We start from the raw sequence: 16,239 nt of genomic DNA, 5'->3' as shown, positions 1-16,239 counted from the left end.
TTAGTGTAGAGACAAAGTGTAAGTGCAACCTTGTGTAACCTGATTAACTATAAAGCTGCTTGAGCGTCACCGACGCTCAGAGAATACTTAACACTATAAAGAATACACAGATACCTGGGCTTAGGGTCCGAAACCTATTATGTGTATTATGACTATTACTTGTAAAAAGAATCACAGTACAAAGCATACACTACAGTATAACATAAACCAACTAACCAGATAAACTACACAGGAAATAAAATACAATACAATTTAAGGAAAATACGAGAGAAAGAGTAGAGAGAGAGGGAGAGATAGAGAGAGAGAGAGAGAGATGGCTCACAGTAAGACAATATGATTACGGAGAAAACTTACGCACAAGGGGAACGATCGCATGCGCCTCGATATCCAGCTCCCGATTATCAGCAATGAGAACCGTTGAAGAGAGTGAAGTTGGATATGGTCGGCCTGCTATTTATGCCCCACACACAATACAATTCAATGGTCCCTACAATCTCATTGTTCATTGGACACAGGAATTCGGCTTCGCATTATAACAAAAGGTCATAGGTTGATTCATACAGGTGGGCTGTGACTATTTCCAACTGCTCAGGTGGGAGGGAAACTGGGTTTCCCGCCGCATGGGTAATAAAGTGCAAATAAAGTAAATGTTCATAAACTTCTTATGTCCATAACTATTCGCACGAGCGATTGATCTGCTTCAAACCAACACCGGAATATTGCTAATTTTATACTCTTCCGATGGATACTAAACACCACTGTATTACTCCTATCTGACCCTTCATATCAAACAAAGAGGGATTCCTCTGTTCATGAACATTCTATATTAACCAAACTTTCAGATTCTATCAAAGGGACCATAATCTACAAAATACATTATTAGTGAAAATATGTAATGATTGAGTCGCACGCTATGATCGCATAAACTCTACCGTAAATACGCATACCATGCGCCTGCGGGTGCCCGCGACTGAGAGTATGCGCACGTACGGGAGAGCGTACGCATGCGCAGCACGGACCTGTGTGAGGTGCAAATATGGTAGTGTGCATAGAGATATTTTTCTGACTTTGACAAGCCCTACAAAAAATGGGTGATAACTTTATCCAGCGGGGATACAATAAAGATGAAGTTGAAGAAGCAATTGATCGATGTTTGCTACTAAAACAGGAAGACCTTTTACTTACACAACGTGTCGATGCTACTTCTCTTAGATTGGTTTTTCCTACTACATATTGCATTTCCTCTGGGTTAATTAGGAAGACTATTACCAAGCACTGGCACATACTGCTAGCTGACCCGATCCTTGGACCAAGTTGCAAGAATCTACCTCTCTTCAGCTATAAGAGAAGTCGCAACTTAAAGGAACGTATTACTTTTTCGGATATTAGTCCAGGTATACACACTAATACGCATTGGCTTTCCCTGCAAAAAGGAGCCTACAAGTGTGCGGGCTGTGCCAATTGCAGATTCCTCCTATTAGGAAAAACCTTTACACATCCAATTACCAACAGTAGCTATACTTTAAGACATCGATTGACGTGTGATTCACGCTATGTGGTATACATTATTCTTTGTCCCTGCAACAAACTTTATGTGGGTAAAACTATCCGTATGTTAAAAGAACGTATATCGATGCACAGGAGTTCAATCAAGAAGGCCTTTAATGCTTTAGATTCCAGCACACCACCAGTAGCCAGGCACTTTGTTACTAGTGGCCATACTATGGCGGACTTTAGATGTATGCCAATAGACCATATTCCACCACTACGTAGGGGAGGTGATAGACATCGCATACTTCTACAACGTGAATGTGAATGGATCTACAAGCTAAATTCAACTGCCCCCAGTGGTTTGAATGAAGAACTAATTCTGACTCCATTTATTTGAGCTCTTCTACTGTTATTACTGTTTTTCAGTAGATTGACTAAGGGGCCCTACACACTCGGCGATGCGCCGCCGAGGTGCCCGACGGCCGATACGGCCGACGAGCAACCCGGCGGCGGGGGGGCAGTGACGGGGGGAGTGAAGTTTCTTCACTCCCCCCGTCACCCGGCTGCATTGAAGTGCAGGCAAATATGGACGAGATCGTCCATATTGGCCTGCATGCACAGCCGACGGGAGATCAGCGATGAACGAGCGCGGGGCTGCGCATCGTTCATCGCTGGAGTCTCCACACTGAAAGATATGAACGAGTTCTCGTTCATTTATGAACGAGATCGTTCATATCTTTCAGAATATCGGCATGTGTGTAGGGCCTATTAGTTAACATACTTTATGTCTAATTTTCCTCATTTGGGACTGTCCATGACAGTGTCACTATTGATACTTTTTTTTGTTTTTTGCATAAATTATTTTGTATTGTTGACATGCCTCTATGTCGACACTCTCCAACATAAACGGTTTTGCATGTTTGTTTATTATGTTCTTTTTGACCTATGGTTGATCTCTGTCATACAATGAGACCCTTTGTTTTTTGTTTTTTGTTTGAATAGTGTCGACATTCAGGCTGCCTTATTATGATTGCTGTTTCTTACTTATTTTTTATTATTATTTATTTTTTCGTGTTGTATGACTTATTTTGGTTTTTTGATTATATTACTGTATGTGACGAGCTGTGTGTTTGAACCCATAGGCAGTGACATTGCCCGAGATCTGAGGCTGGTTCACGGCCTGGCGGATGTTGATTCTCGCGATGACGCGACATCACTTCCGGCACAGCGGCACCTTTGTTAGTGCCTTGGAAACGTATCCCGGCGCTCGGGTTCCGCCTACTGGCGGATGTTGACAAACGCGGTCGTGTGTTGTCACTTCCGGCACGACGGAACCAGCGTTAGTGCTTTTGGTGACTTTGTCCTGCTTCTGTGGTTCCACTCTGGTCTGCTCACATACCTTTGGAAGGTTTTTTGAATCACTGGTGATTGGGAGAAGCAGGTGTACCTGATTCACTCTAATGGTGTAGCTTTATAAGGACCTCTGTTTGAACATTATGTTGTAGCTGACCCCATGATGAAGGTGTGACAACCGAAACGGGCCGTTGGGATGGCTGTTCTGTACTATGAATACTGCTCAGTGACTTATGATGAGTACTAAGAATCTTTTTTCAAAAGGCCTGATAATGCTATTTACTCATTAAATGTTTTCATATTTTTTCATTTGGTGGTGTGCTGGTCTCCTCTTGTCTAACCCCCTTGGGTAAAACATTGGGAACAATTGTATTATTAAGAATCGACACGGCACCCTTCTATTTCTATTTAAGTGTGTGCGCTTCATTTCTGGACTTTATATATATATATATACATACACACACACATACATACATGTGTGTATATATATATATATATATATATATATATACACACACACACACACACATACACATGTGTGTGTATATATATATATATATATATATATATATACACACACACACACACACACATATACATATACACACGCACACACATACATATATACCACATTCAAACATACATACACAAACACACACATATACACAAGTACCCATTCATCCAGACATACTGTATATACACCAGTGCACAAACACACAGGCATACTGTACATACAAACATACAAATACACACATAAACACTGGCTGCAAACTTACATGATACATCAGGGCCTGGGAGAGCAGAAGGATGGCAGAGTGAGGACGGAGTGGAGGGAGCTGCTGTTGCTGAGCATGCGCAGCCAGCAGCTCCCCCGGCACATATTGTAAGCAGAGAGCTCCACAGCTCTCTTGCTGCTGCAGCTCCGCGGTCGCGATCGCTGTAGCGGCTTTTGCTGAGACGGAGTCAAAGCTGTCTCCGTCTCAAAATAGAAATCTTGGCTCATCAGGGGGGTTTCCAGGTACTCGGAAACCCCCCCTGTGTGCGCCACTGGTATGACTAAGCTAAGCGACACAAGTGTGCGGCCCATCTAGGAGTGGCAATGCAGTTGCAGACAAGATAACACTATTCAAAAACTAGTTCTAAACAGCACATGATGTAAAGAAGAAAAAAAGGTGCAATTAGGTAGCTGGATGGCCAAGCTAAGTGACACAAGTGTGCGGCACAAACACCTGGCCCATCTAGGAGTTGCACTGCAGTGTCAGACAGGATGGCAGATTTAAAAAAATAGGCCCCAAACAGCACATCATGCAAAGAAGTAAAAGAGGTGCAATGAGGTAGCTGTATGACTAAGCTAAGAGACACAAGTATGCGGCACAAACACCTGGCCCATCTAGGAGTTTCACTGCAGTTACAGACAGGATGGCCCTTAAAAAAACTAGTCCCGAAACAGCACATGATGCAAAGAAGTAAAAGAGGTGCAAGATGGAATTGTCCTTGGGCCCTCCCACCCACCCTTATGTTGTATAAATAGGACATGCACAATTTAACAAACCAATCATTTCAGCAACAGGGTCTGCCACAGTACTGTGGCTAAAATGACTGCTTTGTTTGGGCCCCAACCAAAAAAGAAGCAATAAATCTCTCGTTGCACAAACAGGCTCTACAGAGCAAGATGTCGACCTCATCCTCATCCTCTGATTCCTCACCCCTTTCACTGTGTACATCCTCCTTCTCACAGAGTATTAATATGTTCCCACTGGAATCCACCATCACAGGTCCCTGTGTACTTTCTGGAGGCAATTGCTGGTAAAGGTCTTCCTGGAAGAATTTATAATTCATTTTGATGAACATCATCTTCTCCACATTTAGTGGAAGTAACCTACTACGCCGATTGCTGACAAGGTTACCGGCTGCAGTAAACACTCTTTTGGAGTACACACTGGAGGGGGGGCAACTTAGGTAAAATAAAGCCAGTTTGTGCAAGGGCATCCAAATTGCCTCTTTTTCCTGCAAGTATACGTACAGTCCGACATGCTACTTGGATGCTGTCACTCATATTATCGTCCACCATTCTTTCAGTGGTGACAGCATCATATGCAGTGACAGTAGACATGTCAGTAATTGTTGGCAAGTCCTTCAGTCCAGACCAGATGTCAGCTTTCGCTCCTGACTGCCCTGCATCACTCCTGACTGCCCTGCATCTTATCCTTTTCCTTGCAGCCCCAGTGGCAGGAGAAATTGAAAGACGAGCTGTTGACCGGTCATGTTACGCTTGAGTTGACAATTTACTAACCAGCAGGTCTTTGAACCTCTGCACACTTGTGTCTGCTGGAAAAAGAGATACAACGTAGGCTTTAAACATAGGATCGAGCATGGTGGCCAAAATGTAGTGATCTGATTACAACAGATTGACCACCCTTGAATCCTGGCATAGCCATGAAGGGCTCCATCCACAATTCCCACATACTTTGCGGAATTGATCCATCTTAGCTCCTCCTTCAATTTCTCCAGCTGCTTCTGCAAAAGCCTGATGAGGGGAATGACCTGACTCAAGCTGGCAGTGTCTGAACTGACTTCACCTGTGGCAAGGTCGAAGGGTTTCAGAACAAGACGGAAATCATTCTCCACTGCACTTGAGTCAGGTGTTTTACCCCTCCTTTGCCTATATCGTAGGTGGATGTATAGGCTTGAATGGACTTTTGCTGCTCCTCCATCCTCTGAAGCATATAGAGTGTTGAATTCCACCTTGTTACCACCTCTTGCTTTAGTTGATGGCAGGGCAGGTTCAGGAGTGTTTCCTGGCACTCCAGTCTTTGGCACACAGTGGCAGAATGCCGAAAGTCACCCGCAATTTTTTTGGCCACCAACAGAATCTCCTGCATCAAAAAATTCTGCACCACCAAATTAATTGTATGTGCAAAACATGGGACATGCTGGAATTTGCCCATATGTAATGCACGCACAATATTGGTGGCATTGTCCGATATTACAAATCCCCAGGAGAGTCCATCTGGGGTAAGCTATTCAGCAATGATGTTCCTCAGTTTCCATAAGAGGTTGTCAGCTGTGTGCCTCTTACAGAAAGTGGTGATACATAGCGTAGCCTGCCTAGGAACAAGTTGTCATTTGCGAGATGCTGCTACTGGTGCCGCTGCTGTTGTTGTTGCTGCGGGAGGCAATACATCTACCCAGTGGTTGTCATAGTCATATAGTCCTTAGTCTGCCCTGTTCCACTTGTCCACATATCCATGGTTAAGTGGACACTGGATACAACCGCATTTTGTAGGACACTGGTGACTCTTTTTCTGACGTCTGTGTACATTCTCGGTATCGCCTGCCTAGAGAAGTGGAACCTAGATGGGATTTGAAACCAGGGGCACAGTACCTCAAACAATTCTCTAAGTCCCACTGAACTAATGGCAGATACTGGATGCACATCTAACACCAACATAGCTGTCAAGGCCTCAGTTATTCGCTTTGCAGAAGGATGACTGCTGTCATATTTCATCTTCTTCACAAAGGACTGTTGGACAGTCAATTGCTTACTGGAAGTAGTACAAGTGGTCTTCCGACTTCCCCTCTGGGATGACGATCGACTCCCAGCAGCAACAACAGCAGCAGCAGTAAAAGCAGGCGTACCACTTAAGGATCCTCCGGAAAAATCCCGGTTAGGAGAGAACTCCTCAGTCTTGACAGTGACATAGCCTGCAGGACTACTGATGTTCCTGAGGAGGAAGTTGACATTGAGGGAGTTGGTGGTGTGGCTTGCAGGAGCTTGGGTACAGGAGGAAGTAGGGATTTAGGTGTCAGTGGACTGCTTACGCTCTTACCCAAAGTTTCACAATTTGACACTGACTACTGATTAATGCGCAGCAGGTGACATATAAGGGAGGATGTTCCTAGGTGGATAACAGCCTTACCCCTACTTATTACAGATTGACAGAGGCAATAGATGGCTTGACACCTGTTGTCCGGATTTGTGGAGAAATAATTCCACACCGAAGAGGTTGCTTTTTTGGTAGTTTTCCCAGGCATCACAATGGGCTTCTTCATCTCATGGACAACAGGTGTCTCCCTCGGTGCCTCACTTAAACAAACCACATCACCAACAGAATCCTTATCGTCAATTTCCTCCTCAGTCCCAGCAACACCCATATCCTCATCCTGGTGTACTTCAACAGTGACATCTTCAATTTCAGTATCATGAACTGGACTGTGGGTGCTCCTTCCAGCACTTGCAGGGGGCGTGCAAATGGTGGAAGGGGCCACCTCTTCCCGTCCAGTGTTGGGAAGGTCAGGCATCGCAACCGCCGACACACTTGGTCTCTCCTTGGGGATTTGTGATACCATCTCAGAACGCACAGTTCTTTTCTGTGCTCTTTCCAGCTTAACTCTTTTAATTTTTCTAGCGGGAGGATGAGGGCTTCCATTATCATGTGAAGCTGAACCACTAGCCATGAACATAGGCCAGGGCCTCAGCCGTTCCTTGCCACTCCGTGTCGTAAATGGCATATTGGCAAGTTTACGTTTCTCCTCAGACGATTTAAATTTCTTTTTTTGGTTCTTTTTACTTAACTTTGGCTTTTTGGATTTTACATGCCCTCTACTATCACATTGGGCATCAGCCTTGACAGACAACATTGATGGCATTTCATCGTCTATGTCATGGCTAGTAGCAGCAGCTTCAGCACTAGGAGGAAGTGGTTCTTGATCTTTCCCTATTTTATCCTCCAAATTTTTGTTTTCCATTTTTTCTTGGGAGTTATATAAGACAATATGCAGCACATGAATGACTGGCATGACTGATGGATAGGACACTACCACTGGTCTGATGCAGCACAACACAACACTGTAAGGGACTTGTTGTTGTTGTTTTTATTATTATACGGCAGCAGTGGACATATAGTAGCAGCGTATAACACAGAGTGCCTCGTCACTGGAATGACTGATGGACAGGACACTACCACTGGTCTGATGCAGCACAACACAACAACACTATAAGGGACGTATACAGCTACACTGGATATATGGCAGCAGAGGACACCACCACTGTGACTGGTCACTGGACTGATGCTGTACAAGAGAGACACTACCCCTGGTCTGATGCAAGACAACACAGCAAAAATGCAAGGGACTTATACAGCAGCCAGCAGCACTGGGCGCATATAGCAGCAGAGGACACCAACACTGTTACTGGCTGGACTGATGCAGCACAATACACTGACTGCACTGGACTGGACTGAGCAGCACAACACAGCACAAGACTCGCAACCCCTCTTTACTACCCACACAGACACTGAGGACACATCCTCTCAATACACTCTCCGAGACTGGAGTGAAAATGTCCGTGACGCGCAGCTCCTTATATGGAATCCAAATCCTGCGAGAATCCGACAGCAGGATGATGACGTTTTGCCTCATTCGGGTTTCCGAATCAGGCGGAAAAACCCGAGCCTGACTCTGATCCGAACTCGGGTAGGGAGGTTTGGTAGGGTTTGGATCTCAGGGATCTGAACCCGCTCATCTCTAATAAAAACAATCCAACAGATTGTTTTTAATGAATGTATTTAATTAAAGTGTTGTGTGACAGAAATCACATAGATGGGGCAAAATCCAACACATTTTATTTCTACCTCAGGCAGATTAGAGCGTTATATGCAGGATTTGCAGGTCAGGTTTACAGGAAGTTCTCACAACAGCAGATAACAGTCCAAATACTTGTAGTCACAAACAGTGCATGTTCCAAATAACTCCTAACATAACCCCACACTCCCACTTATTGCCTGGGAACTAATTGCTGTCTAGAGCAATGTCTCTGATCCAGTGGCGGAATTTGTGAGTGGTTGGCCCAGGTGCAAAAATATGCTTTGGGCCCCCCTCTGTCACCCACTCCAAGTTAATAATATGCCACAGTGAGTGGCAGGGAGAGGCAGTGAGTGACAGTGACAGAAAATTTGTGATGGTGAGAGGCAGTGGGTGACATGGAGAGGGTCACAGTGAGAGGTAGTGGGTGGCGTGTATTGGGTCATGGGGAGGGAGAGGGTGATAGGGAGAGGTAGTGGGTGACAGGGAGTATGTAAAAGGTGGTGGGGAGAGGTTGTGGTCAGAGAGTGATGGAGAGAGGGTGAAAGAGAGGCAGAGGGTGACGGAGAAGGTGAAAGGGAGGGCCTGAGGAAGAGTGACAGGGAGAGGCTGATGGGGAGAGTCAGAGGGTGATGGAGAGAGACAGAGAATGATGCTGAGTGGGGAAAAGGTGACGGGGAGAGGCTGTGTTCAGAGTGCGATGGGGAGATGGTGACATGGAGAGGCAGACAGTGATGGAGAGTGATGGAGATAGGCTGTGGGTGATAGGGAAAAGAAGAGGGTGACAGACGAGAGGCTGTACTGTGGTTGATGGAGAGGAGGATGGTGACAAGGAGTGGATGAAAGGGAGAGATAGAGGGCAACGGGGAAAGACAGAGGGTGGCTGTGAGATGCAGAGAATGATAAGGAAAGGCAGAGAATGACAGTGAGAGGGTGACAGGGATAGGCAGGGTGACAAGGAGAAGCACTGGTTGATTGGGAGTGATGGAAGGAGGCTGTGGGCAGAGGCGGATTGGCCATAGGGTTTACAGGGAAGATGCCCGGTGGGCCGACGCATCCGTGGGGCCTGTTTAGTTTGAGGACATGTGGTCCTTTTTATAGACATAATGAATAAGATGCAAAATAATTTGCATATATGAAAATTACTTTGCCACTTAGCCTGTGAATGCAGATGATCTAGTGTATGTTCTGTCTGCCTGCTTGGCTGACATATAAGATTGAGTGAATAGTGATTGGGAAACGGTTGGTGTAATAAGCAAGAAAATATATCTTTCTAGAGAATTATATTGTTTTCTAAATTCTGAAGGTGTATCATATAATGTGCTCATAATATGTAATTTTATTTCTTTTTAACTTCCCCCTTGATGCTGGACATGCCCACTATCTGGAAAGTCTTGGGGGGAGGGTGCTGCTGCCATGGCCCATGTCTAGACCTTACACCTCTGGTGCTGCCCATGTGGGGCCACTATTACAAATTTTTCCAGGGCCTCATTTTGTTCACAATCCGCCCCTGGCTGTGGGTGACAGGGAGAGGCACAGGGTGATGAGGTAAGGTACAGGGTAACAAATTATGAAAAATTATGATTCGCAGTACAAACTGATTACCCACTAAGACAATATTGCCTGTGACAGAAACGAGGAGGAATATAGTTAGTGCCAACAAAGGCTAATATTGTGGTGTAAACTTCTTGTCTTGGCAGATACACGGTGACATAGGATAAACACATCTAAAATCAGCAATATTATATTTTACACTAAGCATTAAGCAAAGAACACAAATACGTATTCATTACTTTCATGTGTTATTGCTCAAGACACTATGGGGCTGATGTATCAAAAATGTGATAAGTTTCAACATTTTTTTCATCACTTATCATGCCTTTTTCAAGACTTTTTCATTTTTTTTCAAAATATGTATCATTTTTTTTAATCGAAAATGTGATTGCAATAAAAGCCCCAAATTTAGATACCGTATATACTCGAGTATAAGCCGACTTTTTCAGCACTTTTTTTTGTGCTGAAAAAGCCACCTCGGCTTATACTCGAGTCAGTGCAGGCAGAGGCAGAGCAGTGTGAAGGAGGGACATGGAGCGCACAGCGCGCGGCGCTCCTGTGTCCCTCCTGCATCTCCGGCGGCAGCAGCGGCGGTTCTATTACAGGAAATACCCGTTCGTGACCTCTGATCACGAACCGGCACTTCCTATAATAGACCCGCCGCGGCCGCCGAAGATGCAGGAGGGACACAGGAGAGCCGCGCACGCTGTGTGCTTCGTGTCCCTCCAGAAGACAGCGCGGGATCGACGGAGGGGTAAGTAACAGCACTGTGGGGCATACCTGGCACTTGGGGAGGGAACGTATCTGGCAGCACTGTGGGGGCATATCTGGCAGCACTGTGGGGGCATATCTGGCAGCACTGTGGGGGCATAACTGGCAGCACTGTGGGGGCATATCTGGCAGCACTGTGGGGGCATATCTGGCAGCACTGTGGGGGCATAACTGGCAGCACTGTGGGGGCATATCTGGCAGCACTGTGGGGGCATATCTGGCAGCACTGTGGGGGCATATCTGGCAGCACTGTGGGGGCATATCTGGCAGCACTGTGGGGGCATATCTGGCAGCACTGTGGGGGCATATCTGGCAGCACTGTGGGGGCATATCTGGCAGCACTGTGGGGGCATAACTGGCAGCACTGTGGGGGCATAACTGGCAGCACTGTGGGGGCATATCTGGCAGCACTGTGGGGGCATATCTGGCAGCACTGTGGGGGCATATCTGGCAGCACTGTGGGGGCATATCTGGCAGCACTGTGGGGGCATATCTGGCAGCACTGTGGGGGCATATCTGGCAGCACTGTGGGGGCATAACTGGCAGCACTGTGGGGGCATATCTGGCAGCACTGTGGGGGCATATCTGGCACTATGAGGGCATATCTGGCACTGAGGGCTGTGTACGGCTAGAGCTGCATTTCCCACCCTAGGCTTATACTCGAGTCAATAAGTTTTCCCAGGTTTTTGTGGTAGAATTAGGTGCCTCGGCTTATATTCGGGTCGACTTATACTCGAGTATATACGGTAATTATCGCAATCTACATTTCGATCGTTTTGTCGCATTTCAGAAAAATGAAATGAAGTGCGCACAGGACAGTCGAGAGACAGAATGGGCCCAGGTACTTTTCAAGGGGTGTGGCCTAATCACAGGAGGTGTGGTCATGTACCCTTAGAAAAAAATACTGAAAAAAAGAGTATTTTAAGCACCTCCATGGCAACACTGCAGCCCAGTACACAGCAGTGTGTGATGGGCTGAGGAAAAGAGCTGCATCTGCTGCTGCTAGGTAAGGGGGTGTTGGCCTGGTCCCCTACTGGACCATCACTGGGCCCCTCCATCAGACCTGGTCCCGGGTATTTTGTACCCTCCCCCCCCCTCTCTCGGCACCACTAAGTGCACATGCTCTGTTTCAGTGCACAGTGAGTTCCTTGGTGGCATTCAGCACATACCTGACCTACAGCAGAAAAGAATAGCTAGTTTACTATGGGAACACTTATTAGAAAACTGAAAGAGGAGGAAACTTTTACAAAGACAATTCGATTGGTTATTCTAATGACTGTATAAACATGTTACTGGGATGAAATTCCACTGGCCTTTAGTAGTGTGTGCTGTTTACTTCTAAAATAACTATTAAGAGTCTCACAAACAAAACATCTACTGTATACTGTATATATAATTTAGAAAAAGAGATATTTTTAGTATCTTCTTTTTGTAAATAAGGTAAATTTAGAGGTGGAACAATCATGGCCTATTGCTAAATTTGCCAGTAAAAGCTGGCAAAAAAAAAGATATGAAAAGTTACAGTCTGTTTTCACGATAATCCAATGATACATAAGGTTCCTGTTAATTTTCAATAGAAGTTAGAAAAGTACATACATTCAGACGATACTTGAAAAATGCAAAAAGTGTAGAAAAGTGAAATTTATCTCTTTTTAATGCAAATAACTGTTGATACATCAGGCCCTATGTATTACTGAGAACATTAAATAGATGAGAACAGGTAGATAATATTAAAATGGAACTGTAGATAATATCACAATATTTAACTAAGTCACTTTCAACACTATAAAACCTGCTGTTCAAGTGTGTCATTCAATGGTACATACTGTAAACAGAAACTTTGCTCATGTTCTTGGAAACAAGTTGCACTTATAGCATTTACACAAATGTGAAACGCTTCATACCTGTCATCCTCACCATCAACAGGTATACTGGGTGGCCCTGGTCATTTGGTGCAGCAGCTGGGAGGGGACATACACGGGTTGCCCAACAGCATCCTGACGCACTGCCACTGCTGCCCCATCACCCATGGGCTTATGCTGCTGCCCAATTCCTGCAAAGTGCTGCGGCGGGCATGATGGCCAGGCACAGAGTCAGCACTGAGGAAGCTGTCAGTGCCAGAGCCCATGCATTGAGCTACGTACACCATGGAGCCTCCTGTGATGCCCAGGCCACTGTCCGCAGAGTGATCGTAGGTGCCGGTGTGGCGATTGGTGTCCTTGCTGAGTGTGATCATGCTCCCTGTCCGCTCCTCCGTCCACACTAATACATGTAGCCATGGCGCCGGGGATGGTTAAGAGATGGTGACATGACAGATCCCGGCGCACAAGGACTACCTCAGGGTGTACGGAGGAGCAGACGGGGAGCCTGATCACATGCAGTGGGGAAACCAATCGCCACACCATTCATAATACAGCAGAAGACGGAGTCAGAGGAAAGGGGTGGAGCTGAGAGGACAGGAGGACAGGGGACAGTGGCAACTCCTCCTCTGGCCCGGCCCTAACCGCAACAGCAAAAGTTAATACAGGGGGGACATGGACTGGCAGCGGTGGCGGTGGGTGGCTGGCTGGCTGCGGCATATAATGAGTCAGTGTTTTAGTGATGTGCACCGGACATTTTTCGGGTTTTGTGTTTTGGTTTTGGATTCGGTTCCGCGGCCGTGTTTTGGATTCGGACGCGTTTTGGCAAAACCTCACCGAAAATTTTTTGTCAGATTCGGGTGTGTTTTGGATTCGGGTGTTTTTTTTTCAAAAACCCCTAAAAAACAGCTTAAATCATAGAATTTGCGGGTCATTTTGATCCCATAGTATTATTAACCTCAATTACCATAATTTCCACTCATTTCCAGTCTATTCTGAACACCTCACACCTCACAATATTATTTTTAGTCCTACAATTTGCACCGAGGTCGCTGGATGGCTAAGCTAAGCGACCCAAGTGGCCGACACAAACACCTGGCCCATCTAGGAGTGGCACTGCAGTGTCAGGCAGGATGGCCGATTTAAAAAATAGTCCCCAAACAGCACATGATGCAAAGAAAAAAAGAGGCGCACCAAGGTGGCTGTTTGACTAAGCTAAGCGACACAAGTGGCCGACACAAACACCTGGCCCATCTAGGAGTGGCACTGCAGTGTCAATCAAGACAGGACGGCACTTCCAAAAAATAGTCCCCAAACAGCACATGATGCAAAGAAAAAAGAGGCGCACCAAGGTGGCTGTTTGACTAAGCTAAGCGACACAAGTGGCCGACACAAACACCTGGCCCATCTAGGAGTGGCACTGCAGTGTCAATCAAGACAGGATGGCACTTCAAAAAAATTGTCCCCAAACAGCACATGATGCAAAGAAAAAAAGAGGCGCACCAAGGTGGCTGTGTGACTAAGCTAAGCGACACAAGTGGCCGACACAAACACCTGGCCCATCTAGGAGTGGCACTGCAGTGTCAATCAAGACAGGATGGCACTTCCAAAAAATTGTCCCCAAACAGCACATGATGCAAAGAAAAATGAAAGAAAAAAGAGGTGCAAGATGGAATTGTCCTTGGGCCCTCCCACCCACCCTTATGTTGTATAAACAGGACATGCACACTTTAACAAACCCATCTTTCAGCGACAGGGTCTGCCACACGACTGTGACTGAAATGACTGGTTGGTTTGGGCCCCCACCAAAAAAGAAACAATCAATCTCTCCTTGCACAAACTGGCTCTACAGAGGCAAGATGTCCACCTCATCATCATCGTCCGATTCATCACCCCTTTCACTGTGTACATCCCCCTCCTCACAGATTATTAATTCGTCTCCACTGGAATCCACCATCTCAGGTCCCCGTGTACTTTCTGGAGGCAATTGCTGCTGGTGAATGTCTCCACGGAGGAATTGATTATAATTCATTTTGATGAACATCATCTTCTCCACATTTTCTGGAAGTAACCTCGTACGCTGATTGCTGACAAGGTGAGCGGCTGCACTAAACACTCTTTCGGAGTACACACTGGAGGGAGGGCAACTTAGGTAGAATAAAGCCAGTTTGTGCAAGGGCCTCCAAATTGCCTCTTTTTCCTGCCAGTATACGTACGGACTGTCTGACGTGCCTACTTGGATGCGGTCACTCATATAATCCTCCACCATTCTTTCAATGGTGAGAGAATCATATGCAGTAACAGTAGACGATATGTCAGTAATCGTTGGCAGGTCCTTCAGTCCGGACCAGATGTCAGCACTCGCTCCATTCTGCCCTGCATCACCGCCAGCGGGTGGGCTCGGTATTCGTAGCCTTTTCCTCGCACCCCCAGTTGCGGGAGAATGTGAAGGAGGAGATGTTGACGGGTCACGTTCCGCTTGACTTGACAATTTTCTCACCAGCAGGTCTTTGAACCTCTGCAGACTTGTGTCTGCCGGAAAGAGAGATACAACGTAGGTTTTAAATCTAGGATCGAGCACGGTGGCCAAAATGTAGTGCTCTGATTTCAACAGATTGACCACCCGTGAATCCTGGTTAAGCGAATGAAGGGCTCCATCCACAAGTCCCACATGCCTAGCGGAATCGCTCTGTTTTAACTCCTCCTTCAATGTCTCCAGCTTCTTCTGCAAAAGCCTGATGAGGGGAATGACCTGACTCAGGCTGGCAGTGTCTTTACTGACTTCTCGTGTGGCAAGTTCAAAGGGTTGCAGAACCTTGCACAACGTTGAAATCATTCTCCACTGCGCTTGAGTCAGGTGCATTCCCCCTCCTTTGCCTATATCATGGGCAGATGTATAGGCTTGAATGGCCTTTTGCTGCTCCTCCATCCTCTGAAGCATATAGAGGGTTGAATTCCACCTCGTTACCACCTCTTGCTTCAGATGATGGCAGGGCAGGTTCAGGAATGTTTGGTGGTGCTCCAGTCTTCTGTACGCAGTGCCTGAATGCCGAAAGTGGCCCGCAATTCTTCGGGCCACCGACAGCATCTCTTGCACGCCCCTGTCGTTTTTTAAATAATTCTGCACCACCAAATTCAATGTATGCGCAAAACATGGGACGTGCTGGAATTTGCCCAGATGTAATGCACGCACAATATTGCTGGCATTGTCCGATGTCACAAATCCCCAGGAGAGTCCAATTGGGGTAAGCCATTCTGCGATGATCTTCCTCAGTTGCCGTAAGAGGTTGTCAGCTGTGTGCCTATTCTTGAAAGCGGTGATACAAAGCGTAGCCTGCCTAGGAACGAGTTGGCGTTTGCGAGATGCTGCTACTGGTGCCGCCGCTGCTGTTCTTGCTGCGGGAGGCAATACATCTACCCAGTGGGCTGTCACAGTCATATAGTCCTGAGTCTGCCCTGCTCCACTTGTCCACATGTCCGTGGTTAAGTGGACATTGGGTACAACTGCATTTTTTAGGACACTGGTGAGTCTTTTTCTGAGGTCTGTGTACATTTTCGGTATCGCCTGCCTAGAGAAATGGAACCTAGATGGTACTTGGTACCGGGGACACAGTACCTCAATCAAGTC

The sequence above is a fragment of the Pseudophryne corroboree genome, chromosome 3, assembly GCF_028390025.1.
Source record: "Pseudophryne corroboree isolate aPseCor3 chromosome 3, aPseCor3.hap2, whole genome shotgun sequence".
Lineage (NCBI taxonomy): Eukaryota > Metazoa > Chordata > Amphibia > Anura > Myobatrachidae > Pseudophryne > Pseudophryne corroboree.
Note: the sequence above shows the minus strand (reverse complement) of the source record.